This window comes from Marmota monax, unplaced genomic scaffold (assembly GCF_021218885.2).
Source record: "Marmota monax isolate L192 unplaced genomic scaffold, Marmota_monax_Labrador192_F-V1.1 WCK01_AAM20220418_F8-fsc00051, whole genome shotgun sequence".
In the NCBI taxonomy this organism is placed as follows: Eukaryota; Metazoa; Chordata; class Mammalia; order Rodentia; family Sciuridae; genus Marmota; species Marmota monax.
The window spans coordinates 14,536,736-14,549,729 of NW_026695202.1; the positions used below are offsets into that span (position 1 = coordinate 14,536,736).

At 56.7% G+C, this 12,994-nt stretch overlaps 1 protein-coding gene across 4 annotated transcripts in view; it reads left to right on the forward strand.

The window, feature by feature from the left end:
* Window positions 1–3,263: 3,263 nt before the first annotated feature.
* Mpped1 (metallophosphoesterase domain containing 1) overlaps window positions 3,264–12,994 on the forward strand; it is a 73,853-nt gene continuing 64,122 nt past the window's right edge. For 2 of the 4 annotated variants that reach the window (XM_046429715.2, XM_046429714.2), the window contains exon 1: window positions 3,264–3,286. The gene's annotated coding sequence lies outside the window, so the exon portion shown is untranslated. Of the gene's footprint in view, window positions 3,287–3,470; window positions 3,751–5,000; window positions 7,973–12,994 lie in introns of those variants that run through there. The other 2 variants (XM_058574258.1, XM_058574257.1) reach the window with 2 other exon arrangements.

Sequence of the window (12,994 nt, forward strand, 5' to 3'; positions counted from 1 at the left end):
GCATGAAAAGGCAGGCCACTGTTGACAAGGCAATGGAAGTCCTCAGTGGCCTAGGCCTTGCCCACACCTCTGGCTCATCCCAGCCCCTGCCCTCCCCGCACACCCTGTACTCTGCTCTCACCCCGCCCTGAATGCGCCACTCTCTCCATCCTTCATGATACCCAGATGATTACAGAAAAGTTGGAGACAAAAAATTCCCATCAATAAACTAAAAATAATCTTATCACCAGGATCGGCCTTTTGCAGTACTTACTTCCTGTCTTCTTTTCTCCATTCTTCCCTCTGTTTTTCATTTTTCAAAACACAGAATCAGACTCACTGGTAAAATCTGCTTCACGTGCTCACTGACCACGTGCTGAGCATGAACGTCATTTTCTGGCCACCATTGCATCTCAGCGACATGATTCAGTTATCTAGACACACCGTGATTTCAAAAACCAATTCCTTCTGGCTGGGCATTAGGTTGATTTTAATTAGGGGTTGTTATCAGTATCCTGCAGTTACTGCCCTGTGACAGCTTCCTGCACATCTTTGTGGCATCTTGGCCAGAGGTGTCACAATGCTCCTTGGAGGCTCCCAGCCTTTGGGGGCAGGTTGGTCCCTCTGCTGGACTGCCTGTCCCCTTCATCCTCACAGCGAGGTCATATTCTTCCAGAGGGTACACCCTCTCCTCTGAAGCGTCCGGGGCTGCATTTGTGGTGCTTCTCCATGCCCTCTGCATTTCATTACTCCTGTGCATCATGAGCACCTGCAGCCCTCATGCCTCTCCTAGGACACATAACCTGCTTCTCCTTGGTCTCCACACATAGTAGGTGCCTGAGAAATGCTTCTGAAGAACAAGCCATCCCCGGCTGGTTCAGCAGTGTGGGGCTGTGTGGTGTTTCTATCAGTCTCCATGAACGAGTGCCACTGTGTTATTAAATTTTCCAAAAGCAGAATGTCTGCTGTGTTTGCCAGATTGGTTGCTCTTTTAGGAGCGGGTCTATCCTGCCCAGCCCACACTCCTCATTCCCTGTCTTTTAGAGCCACTCCCAGGGTACCTACTGAGCTTTATGGAAGAAGAGACTGAGATCCAGGCCCTAAGATGCAGCATTGGGCTCTGGGGAACCTGACCTTGGGTGCAGTCTAGACTGGGAGAGGTGTGGGGGTTCCATAAGACAGTGTGGGTCAAGCTCAGAGCTCAGTGCCTGGGACTAAGTGGCATAGGTGACACAGGCCCTTTGATGGGGAGCTCATGCGTTGCTCCAAAGGAAGTGCCAGAATTCAAGCATACAGTAGGTACTCAATAAGTGCATGTCCAGGGTAAATAGGAGATGGTATTCTGGGAGCTGAGGGGAATTCTGGTAGAATGGTGGTATGATGAAGCTAGCCTTGGAGGACAAGAGTCAGGAACTTTTCTGCTCTCATCCCAGGGAACAGGAAGACAGATTTTGGTCCTCCAGACTTCCTAAGGTCATGGTCAACTTGTACCTTTGTCCCTGGCAGGCAGCAGGTGAGGCTGCTGAGACACTGCACCCAAGCCTTGTCTCCCAGGAAGGCAATTTTCTCCATCCACTTCCTTGCAGGCAGGCATTGTCTGGGGAAGTCTGCAGCCTCAGGAGGAGAGGGTGCTTCTGGGCTGAGCTGGGGTTCTGTAGAGTGTGACCGGGCAGCAGGAGGAGCCTCTGCATCCGCCACAGTCCCAGCCTCTCCCTGGCCAGGTTCCCCTTGGTCAGGGATGCCAGAGAAGCTCTAAGAAGATCAACTTGACCAAGCCCAGCACCTGCTCAAAATCTATGGCTCCCCACTGCCCCTAAAATTCCAAGCCCCTTAACCAAGCATCTAAGCTGCTCCTGATCTGCCTCCCACCCCCTCTCCCCGCCCCCTCCTGCCCTCCCTTTTTCTCTATCCCCACTGAACTCACCATTCCAAACCCACCAAGGCCTTTGGAGCCCTATCCTCTCTGCTTGGATGCCTTTCCATCCCTCCTGTCCTTGGCACACAGTAGGGGTGTGTGTCACCACCTCCAGGGAGCCACACCAGGTCCTTGTCCTTCCTTGCCTCCTGCACCCTCCTTGCCCTCCCCACCCCCAGACTGTGCTCTCCTCAAGGGCAGCCCGGGCCCAAGTGTCCACCTGAGTGTCCTTGGGGACTTCATTTGATAATGAGATGTGGAGGTGGCTCCATGCCTGAGTGGGCTGGGGCAGGGGGACCCTCACACATTTGGGTTTTTGATGGGCCTCTGAGGGGGCCACAGCCCCTTCTGACTTCACTCTCAGTCTGGGAGGCCCAGGCCAGAGGGAGCTATTCCCTGACCACACAAAGACAGGGTCACCCTTCCCTGTCCCAGGTCGGGGCTAGGTCCTCAGGGTCTCTCAAGCTCCCCAGAGTGGAAGCACCCAGCTCAGGGCCCCTAACGGTGGAGAACCGGAGCTCAGGGTCTTGCTCTCCCCTCTGCAGCCTAAGGCCGGGCCTTCCTCAGTCAATGCTGAGTTCTGAGGGCCGTTCCAGTCCCGTCCCTGTCCCGTGAGGCCACAACCGGCCACCCTCTCAGCTGAGGGCTTGGGGCCCTGGGGCACCCGAGGGAACCGGAGGGATGCTCTGGGGGAGGACCCCGCCGATGCACACTCGGGAGCAAGGTCCGCGTCCCTCCGGAAGGGGCCGGCAGGGCAATCCCGGGCGGGGTGCGCGGGCCGGCGGGTGCTCGGGCGGCCCGGGAGGGGTCGCAGCCGCGGGCGGGTCGCAGCCGCGGGCGGGGCTCGGCGCGGGGAGAGGCGCGGCCTGGGCTCTGCCCGCGGGGCCGCGGAGGCTCGGGAGGTGAGCGCGCCCCGCCCGCTCCCCGGTCCGCGCGGCCGGCGGGGCGGGTGGCGGCGCGGGAGGGCGCGGGCCGCGGCGGGCGGCGGGCGGCCGCTTCCCTTTCCGCAGCGCGGGCCGCGCTCCTCCTCCTCGTCCTGCGCGGCGGGATGCGGGCGGCGGGCGCGGGCGCGGCGGGCGGGGGCCGGGGCCCCGGGCGGGGGCGGCGGGGCGCGCGGGCGGCGGGAGGGGCGCGGCGGCGGCGGAGGGGCCCGGGCGGCTGGCGGCCTCGCGGCGGGCGGGCGGGCGGGCGAGGGAGGGTGCGCGGGCGCCCCCCGCCCCCCGAAGGAGGAGTCTGGCTCCCACTTGCAGCCTCGGACGCGCGGCGAGGCGGCCGCCGCCGGAGGAGCCCCCGCCCCCGCGCGCCTCCCTCCCGGGAGCCGGGCCGCTGCCTCCCTCCGTGCGCGCTGCTGCTCGCGGCCGCCGCGGCCGCCGAAGAGGAGCCCGGGGCCAGGTAGGGCCGGCGGGCCGGCGGGGCGCGGGCCGAGGCGCGGCGGGCCGGGGCGCGGGCCGGGAGGGGGCGCGGCCGGGACCCCCTCCAGGCTCCGGGTGACGCCCGCGGCGCTGCGCAGGGCGCCCGCAAAGTTACTTTGGCCGCCTGTGCGGGGCGCCGGCGGCCGGGCCGAGTACCCCGCTGCCCTGCCTGCCCAGCGGGTGCGGGCTGGAGGGGCCGGCCGGGGCGCAGGACTCTGGCTGGGGCCGCGGGGTCAACGAAACTTTTCCCCGGCTCGCCGGTCGCCGCCGGCAGTTGGCAGAGTAGCTGGTGGAAGAAGCGGGCTGGTGGGGTGCAAGTGATGACGACGGTGACAACAATAGCAGCCCCGGGTCCTGGAGAGCCTACTGTGCGCACGGAGCCCCTGGCGCTGCTTACTGGGAGGAGACGGGGACTGATGCTGCTCGAATGGCCACTTTTACTAGGTATCGAAGGCAACTTCATCCGTTTCTAGCCATCAATCCATCCACCATCCACCCGTGCATCCATCCCTCCATCCACTCACCCACTGGACACTGTTTACTGCTGCCCGCAGTGTGCCTGGCCTGGGATTCAGTGACTAACCAGACAGGTCCCAGTCCTCCAAGGCAGCATTCCATGGACTGCCGGTGCCAGGGAGCAGTTCTGTCTCTTGTGTGTTGATTCTGGGACGTGGTCTAGGAGAGAGAGAGAATTCTTGCACAGTCTCCTGGGCCTGGGTAGGGACAGAGAAGAGATGTTGTGTCCAGGAGTCCGCAGGCTAACCTGGAGTTTGGGACCCACCCTCCTCCCTCCCTTCCCAACCTCCAGGCTCAGGCTGGGTGGCCCAGTGGGGTCAGGAGGCTCCACTCTGCTACTGGCCCCCACTAGTGTCCAGCTGCCCTTCTGGGATGCCCCTCTCGGGGCCTTTCTCCCAGCACCTTCTAGGAGCTTAGCTGCTCCCCTTCCCATTTCCACTGCTCCCCTGAATGGCCCAGAGGGAAGCCTGGTAAGTGGCCAACAATTATGAAATTAAACTGGGGGAAGGAAGTGGGGCTGAGCTGGTTGGACAGGAGTGGAACCATGGTGGGGGACTTGTTGGCAGGGTTCTGTTGCACTGGGGGTGGGATGCCAAGCCGTGGGGACACTAATACCCTCCATACCCTAAGTGGCCTTGACCAAGGGGGGAAAATTATACCAACTTCATGAGTAATCTGTCACATGGCTAAAAATGCTTTGGGGGATGCCAGAGAGGCCACCAGCTGACCGCTAGCTACATCCCAGCTGAGAGTGGTGCCTTGGTCTTCTGGAGCCAAAGGTCTAGGAGACCATTCTGGGAGGGGGGCTTGTGTTTCTGCCTGGGTTGAGGCTGGGGAGAGCACAGGGCTGTGAGCTGTTGGTGACAGGGAGGCATCTGGAGCCAGGTGCAGACTACAGGGGCCCGCTGTGTGGGAGCCATGCGTAATAAACTGTGCTTCAAGATGCCGGGCTCCCTGCAAATTGGCTTTCCAAGTGGCAGCCCCTCAACACTTGTAAAATCTTTTTTCTCAAGATGGATTTCTGTGAAATGGTTACATCTATTCGAGTGCTCGTTGGAGGTACATTAATTGGCTGATGGCTAGTCAAAAGGCCTAATCCAGGCACTGAGGGGTAATCGTGTGTCGGAAGTGGCTCAACGTGGGCTGCTTTCCGATTTATGCCTCGCCCCAGGAATTTCAGAAGATCTGGATTGAAGTAGATCCTCAAAATTCTGATGCGGCAGTCTCCGAGGTCACCCACATGTGGGATGAAGCACCTCAGATGTAGGTCCTGTGTGAGGTTCTGGAATGGCACACCCACCCAGGCCGGTACCCTGGGTCTGCACTTATGGACCAATAGGCAGGTCTAGATTAGGTAACAGATGGGATTTTGGGGGTGTTTTTCCTAGTGCCCAAACGGCATCAGAAATACACAGACTGATGTATGGAATGATTGTTCAAGAAAAGCTGCTTTTCAACATTTCCGAGTCCAGCCTTGGGACTACGAGACCTTCCTCCGATGAGAGTGATTGAGTTCCGTTGTTCTGCCTTGAACTTGCTGCCTTCCCAGCCAGGCAGCCACAGCCCCTCCTGTGCCCATCTCTTTCCACTCATTTGAGGAATTAAGGGTGGGTGCTGGGTTTCAGGGAAGGGGAGTCTGCAAGGAGAAAAAGCAGCATTCTGGGTGTGGGTGCTGGACTTCTGGAAAAAACAAAATCCTCCCCAGTCATCTTTCAATCTGTCCAAATGCCTTCCTTTTTCCAATTTCAGGCCTGTGAACTGATCACGAATAGCGGGGCACAGGAAATTAATCGGTCGGGCAAAGACTTTTAACAAGTAAATATTATGCATAGAAAACACGCAATTAGTGGAGGTTAGTCAACGCCTTTCAAGTCGAGGGAGCTGCAGTTAGGGGTGGAATTTCTGCCTTATCCCAGAATCGTCTGTCAAAATCTTTAAAGTGACAATGTGACATGTCTCCCCATTGCCCCTCCTTCACTGGGAACAAAAAAGGGTCTTTGCACAAATCCCCTTTCCATTTTCTTCTCTCTGAGATCTTTCTGTTCAGCAGTGGTACCTTTGTCTGTCAGCACCTCTGGAGTGAAGGACCAGGGCTGGGTTTCCCCAGTACAGAGCCTGAGAATTGGGTCTTGGGCTTGCTCTTGTCAAGGCTGCTGCCCTTTGGGGGAGGCACAGGCCTGCTGTGGGGTGCTCTTCTGGCCTGGACGCCTTGCTCTCCAGGGCAAGATGTACCCCATACTCGGGGCTGGAGGAGAGCTGGGAAGGCAGTTCCCTGCACCCCCTGGTTCCTGGTGTGTGCATGTCCCCACAATGACACGGCCAACTCACACCCGCTCCAGACGGCCACTGAAATTGGTTTGGATCTGAAGAGATGACTAAAGTGTGCAAAGCAAAATCCCAGGGAAAAGAGAAACACACAAGGAAGTCAAAAGGGGCCCCTCTGTGGGGTGGTGTCGGGGGGAAGTGTCTTGATCAGCGTGATTCTTCCTGGTGCTCGCTGTGGCCCCACCAATCTGCTGCCGGCACAATATTCCCCCCGTAATGAGATAAGACTTAGTTATGCTCTATTTCCATTTAAAATATCTATGGCCGACAAAGCAGCCCAATTTCATGAAACAAAAAAAACTTAGCAAATTGAGATTCATATACCAATTTTGAACTTGTACAGTGACTTGAGATGCTCCTGGGTCTTCCCATGCCTGTCTGCAAAGTATTCTTTTGGGAATTTTCTTGGATGTGAGCTTGACCAGCCTGAGGTCAGAACCTGGTCATTCATCGTAAATAGGAGCAGCTGCAGTTAAAAAAAGAAGGAAGGAAGCACGGACAGACAGAAGACAGGAAAGGTGGGAGGAAGGAAAGGAGGGAGGGCGAGAGGGAGAAATCTCCCTCTGGTTGATGGTGCTCTGTGTCCAGTTCAGAGCTAGGCATAACAGGTTCCCTTTCGCCCCCACCTACATCTGAAGGTGATGTCTGTCAGGTAGCTTGTCCATAGCTCATCTTCGCATTCTCGCGCCTTTCTTCTGGGGATCTGAGGCTCAGCGTTGATGCACATGAAGCCTTTGGCATCTCCCATGCTAATGTCATCACTTTCAGGAGAAAATGATGCTTCCCTCCAACGTCCCGCGCCTGCCTTCGCTTCTCCCCTCCAGTGCATTCTTCCGTGTTTTCTGCACATTCTGCAGCCTGCAAGACTGCAGAACAGATTGCACTGGCTACCTGAGAAATGCAGGCCCTTCCCCACACCCTGCCTTTCCCTCTTCACAAGGAAGCGCAGACGCCTTCCCTCTCCCGCAGCTTCGGCCGCCTGGGCTCTGTGCACAGTGCAGTGCAGTGGGGGAATGAGTTTGTTATTCAGGCACATCAGTTAATTGATCACACTTTGGAGGTTGAATCCTCAATTGCAAATTCCCACATGACCACAAAAAATATACTTGAACTGATCGTAAAAATGGCCAAACCCCAACTGCAGACCGAAGTGTGGAATGACCATAGGGCCAACTTGATTGTGCTCCGGTGACATCTGCTGAATAGATTTCCACGAGAACTGCAGATCCACGTTGACTTTCTTCGCAAATTTTATTTGAATATTGAGAGCCAGACCCTCTTGCCTCTCCCCCTCCCTAGCCACCCAAGTCCTGAGCCCCCACTGCCACTGAGCATGAGCGGGTGGATCTGTGGGGAGGGGACGCAGGATGCCGACTTTTCCACATTCACTTGGTTCCCTTTTGTGTGCGGCATGCCTGTGTGTGTGTGTGTGTGTGTGTGTGTGTGTGTGAACGGGATCTGAGCTGCTTCCCCTTGCAACTCCACAGATACGTGAATCTCCAAGAGCTTTATTTTGAAAACTAGGACATAGCACTTTGCAGAAGAAAAAATCAGTCCACTCACTATTATTTATGTGATTGCTGATCTGCTAGATGGATATAGAAAGCACCAAGAATTATAATAATTTATGGAGTGGAGCCCGGGTTTACAAGCAGATTTCTCTGCCCGAGCTTTGCGGGTTTCTTTTGCATCTCGGGCCTCGTTCTGTGCACTGGGATCGGGGAATATTCAGAATTTGAAGATGAGCCCAGTGAACCAACTGCATTCATATCTAAAATTAAGGGGATAAGTGAGCAGCTATTTGTGGCAGACAGGACATGATCCAGTAAGTAGCACTCTTTATCATTCTGAAATAAAAGTACATAATTGGGAAATGGAGTAGCAGCAACTGCTGGGGGTGGGGGGCGAGGAATTAGAAAGTGTAATTTAAAATCATGTAGTCATAATTCAAAATGGGCCCAGCTAAAAGGTTTTTAAGTGGTAAATGCTTTAAAGTCACTTGTGGTTGATCCCTTTTCAAGGAATATGGTCTAATTTTCAGTATATTCGTGGAGTCCTTCATCTACTCAGCTCATTGGCTCATTCAGCTGAGCCACGAATCCCAGATTCTGGTCGGTATTTTCTTTTTCGTGGAAACCCCTGGTGGAGCAGAGGGAGGAGAAATGGAGGGCCGGATTGTACTAGGGCTTCGCGGGCCTGGGTCTGATTTTTCCCCATTGAGCTATTTGCCTCTTTCCTTTCCTTTGGGTTCATCTGTTTATTTTTGCCCCTTATGACATTCCCAACCATCAACCGATCAGTTGCATATATCCAGGCACAAGCAAAACAAGGGAAGGAAATAAGAATTAAAAGTGGTTTTCAAACTGTGGGGAAGGTGGCAGGTGGAAGAATTCTTCCCCAACCCCACACTGTGGCACTTCTCCATTAAATGTTATCTCCTGCATGTGCCCGGGGTGGGGGCTGGTGTTTTTTTTTTTTTAATGTCATTTTGCCACATTGCAACAAAAGCCTCGGTAGGTAGGCAGAGCCTTCCCTGGGCTGGCTTTCCCTGACTGAGGACAATCAACCGTGCTTGGGGCAGGGGGTGCAGCCCGGGGCCGCTGGCCGCCTGCTCAGGGCTGAACTCCTGGAGAAGGGCCTGCGCAATGCTGGCTCTTTGGAACGCTGCAGCCGGGAGAAGGCTCTGGTGGCTTCTGTGCTGTGTCAGACTGTCGTCCCCGTGCAGACTTCGATTCTCTGGAGTTCTGGACTGAGGACAACAGGCTTCGCCCTCACTCACAGTTATTGTTAGAGACGGCCAGTGAGAGACGGGAGGCTTTGTGGTGGTGGCTTGAATGGCCTCACTTTGACTCTGGTGAGAGTGACCTTCGCTTTCCAAATGGGAGCACTTCTGAGAGCCAGAGCAGGTGCTGATAACAAGGGCATCGGTGGACAGCCGCAAGGCAGCACTGCTCTTGACCCACGCTGACTTTGAGGGGTGTGTGTTGGGTAGAGGTGGCTGCCTCAGGCCACTCGGCAGAACAGGTCTGTCCTGTTTGCACGACAAGACAGGTGCTTACTGCCTGTCTCACCGGGTGCAGGGTGGGCCTCACTGTGAGGACGAACTAGGTGGCTCTTCTGCAGAAATCCACTGCCGAGTTGGTCCACGTGTCAGGACTCTTCACAGCTCTCTCCTTTCGGGGCCTTTGGCATATACAGCCTTGGAGCTGGGTGGGGGTCTTCCCTGGGCCTACAGACTTCTTTACACCGTGCTTCTTAACAAGGGAGTCCCAGAGGTCCCTTGATCTGCTCGGCTGCTCCTGAAGGGCCCTGAGCCTCCCAAGGGCTGGTCTCAGGTCTGGGTCACTTGGCTCCCCGAAAAGGAGCAGTGAATGTTCAGGGGCTCACCAGTGTTCCCCAGCGCCCAGAGGATGAGCAGAGGCAGGTCCTGCTGGGTGTATCCAGCCACTGCACCCTGGGAAGGAGAATAACTGGTGGCTTCCCGGTAGGAAAGAGGGGCTCAGGAAACCTGGGGTTCTGGCAGGGGAGCTGGGGGCTGCCTGACCATCTGGAAACCTCTGCTGGATTCTCACAAGTCTCCTGCAGGGCTCCTGAGTTTCATCAGAACTTTCTGAGCAGAATAGAAGAGACATTTAGTAAGTACCTACTGTGTGCTGGGCTCTCAGCTGTGTGGTTTTTGTATCCCATGTCCCTTAATCTCCTGACAGGCGGGGAGGGACGCTTTAACATCTGAAAATTTGCAGATGAAAAATCCAGATAGGGAGGTTCAAGCTGCTTTCCAAATCTGGGCTGTGGGACTCATTCACTCACTCATTCATTCACTCACTCGTTTATTCACTCACTCACTCACTCATTCATTCACTCATTCATTCATTCACTCGTTCACTCATTCATTCACTCACTCATTCATTCATTCATTCATTCACTCGTTCACTCACTCACTCATTTATTCACTCACTCATTCATTCACTCACTCATTTATTCACTCATTCATTCATTCACTCGTTCACTCATTCATTCACTCACTCACTCATTCATTCATTCACTCACTCACTCTCGCGCACCCTCACGCACTCACGCACTCATTCCTATATCCCTTTGTTCTTTGGCTGCTCATTTAGCTCAGACACAGAAGCAGGCCCTGTGCTGGGAGGTTTGGTAAGGGAAGCCCTGGGGGTTTGGGCGGAGCTCTGATCCCACCTGGGGCGGTCAGAGACCATGTCTCAAGGCCCTGGGCTGCCTTGGGTCTGAGTGGGCATGAGCCTGGAAACCAGAGGGCAGCTGTAGGGGCAGGAGTGTCAGGAAGAGTCCTCCAGGCAGGAGGAACAGCACCTGTGGAGGCTCCCATGGGACTCCAGGTGTGTCAGGGAGCCCCGTGTGGTCCAGCTGGGGCTGACGTGGGCTCCTGGGCTGGCCCAAGGGCCGGGCTTTCTGCAGGCAGCAGGTGCTCTGAGGACTGGGGTGTGCCTGAGGAGTGGCACGCTCTGAAAGAGTTTCAGGACCCTCCTGGAGGCCGGTGTGGGTGGCTGTGGCAATGGAGCGCCCGGAGCAGCAGAGCCCAGAGAAGGTTGGAGAGTGTGGTCAGAGGGGAGGGTGAGGCCAGACCTCCTCCCTAGATGTCCTTCCGGACACTCGGCGCCTGATGCCTGCTTGTGCCTCGTGTCTTGGCTAACACCCAGGTTCTTGTTTAAGTGCCCGGCCCCATGGGACTCCTGGCACCTCAGGACTAGCAAATGGAAGCCTCTGAGAGGAAAGCTGCTTGCAAAAAGATAAGACTTTTGAAAAGCAAGCCCTGAAAATGAATGGGATTTTCAACAGGTGCTGGACAGGAGAGCCCGGGAGCCTCCAGATCCGGGTTCCTGGGCCTTTATGGAGGCTCCCGTGCAAGGCTAGCCCAGGAGGAAGCCTTTAAACTGCTCTCGCCCCCTGTTGTGGCTCCCTCCCCGGATCTGGTTGTTGCTGTCCCTCTCACCATTTGTGTATGAGGGGATGGCACTCCTTTGGCAGGTCCTGCCCTGGTCACTCGGCACCTCATCCTCCTGCTGTCTGCCATGTACACATTGTCACCTGCAGGCTCTCCTTCTGCATATTTATGGACCTATGTCCCCCACCATCTTCCTCCAGGCAGGACCTAGTTTTGTCACACCCTTTGGGCAGGGAGAGCGGTGACAGCCTGCAGCACTCTGGCGGTGATCCCGAGAACGGAAGTGCCTAGTTCCTGCAAGGCCGGCCCTCCCGCCTCGCCCTCCCCCACCGCACTAGGGAGGCGCTTGTCGCGCACCGGGGCGTGTGACTTGCGCAAGGTCACTCCGCGGGGCTGGACGGGAGGGCGGGAGCCCCGCGGTGTCCCTCAGCGTCCCCGCGCTTGCCTGCGGTCTTTCGCGGACCAGGTGTAAACGCTTCCCAGCTAAAAGCCGTTTGTTTGGAAATGCTGCTGTCCCCCGCGGACGGCTGCGGCGGAGGAAGTGCGGCTCCCCGCACGCGCGCTCGCGGCTGGCGGCTGCTGCGGCTCCATAAATATTAAATGGGAATTAAAAGAAGGCTCTGCGCTCCCCGTCCCCCTGATTTCTCCAAGCGGGGCCACTGCGAACCCTCTTTATGTGGAAACGCCGCGTTTCATTGCGGAGCCAGCGCCCCGGGACCCGCACCTGCCTGCGGGCTGAGGCCTCTGGTGCGGAGTCCCGCCACCACCGCTGTCCCCTGGGTCCCCCGACTTGCCTTTCATGAGGGCTATGCCTAGCCTGGCCGGCCCCCTTGCTGGGGTAGGTGAGGCGCAGGGGCCCAGGGCTCCTCGGGATTTAGACAACTGGCTGCACCCCTACCCTCTGCCAGGCCTTCGGTGGCATCAGGGACAGGCTGAGCGGTCGAGCTCCGTCCATCCGCACACCTGTCCATTCATCCTCCTTTTCCTTCATCCCTCCATCCATCCTCCATCCACCCTCCATCTGGACATTCACTCGTTCAGCATGTGTGATGGGCTCTAGGGTGACCCTATGTGAGAATAATAGCTGACCTTTATTGAACACTTACTACACGCCAGGCCCTGTGACAGGCTGTTTACATGCCACCTCATTCAATCTTCTTGACCGTTAGGGAGTGTTGTCCTCTTCATTTTGTAGTTGAGGAAGCAACTTCTGGGGGGTTAAGCCAGTTGCTCAGGGTCACAGAGCTGGTGACATACAGGGGTGAGTGAAGGGGATCCAGCCCTACCCTCAGGGGACATCCTGGTTCTGCGCAGGCCCTGGAATGAGGGCCCTGGTCAAGGCCATGCCTTGTGTGAGAAAAGGGCACATTGGTTCTAGCTGGCTGAGAGGAGGGCAGAATGGCCCAGGTGGGAGGGGGCTGGTCCTGGGGAGCCAGGCAGCCTGCGCTGGGTCCTGGCTCTGCCACCTCCTGCCATGTGCCTTCTCACTTGTAAAGTAGGGGCTAGGACGGTACCTGCCTCATAGGTGGAAGCCTCACAGAGGGTGGCTTGGAACAAGAGCCCGGCACTCTTTGCCAAGACCACGGGGAGCACTAGTGTGCGGGGTTCTGGCCTGGGTGGCCGAGTGTGGGTGGACTAGGCCCCGCGGGGCTGTGTGGTCAAGGGTCCTCATCAGAGAGGCCTGCCAAGCACATCAGGCGTGCATTTGAGGAAGACTCAAGCTCCTGGCCCCGACAGGTGCTTTCTGCAGCTGAGCCAGCCCCAGGGCTCACGCTCCACAGCCCCGTGCTGGGTGTCCCAGCACCCGGGCAGCCCTGGCACGTAGCAGGCCCTGAGCCCAGGCAGCCAACTAAACTGAGTAGTGATTACAATCGTCCAGCCAGTTTTAGCCAGGTATTGGTGCCTGCCAGGCATTGTGCTCAG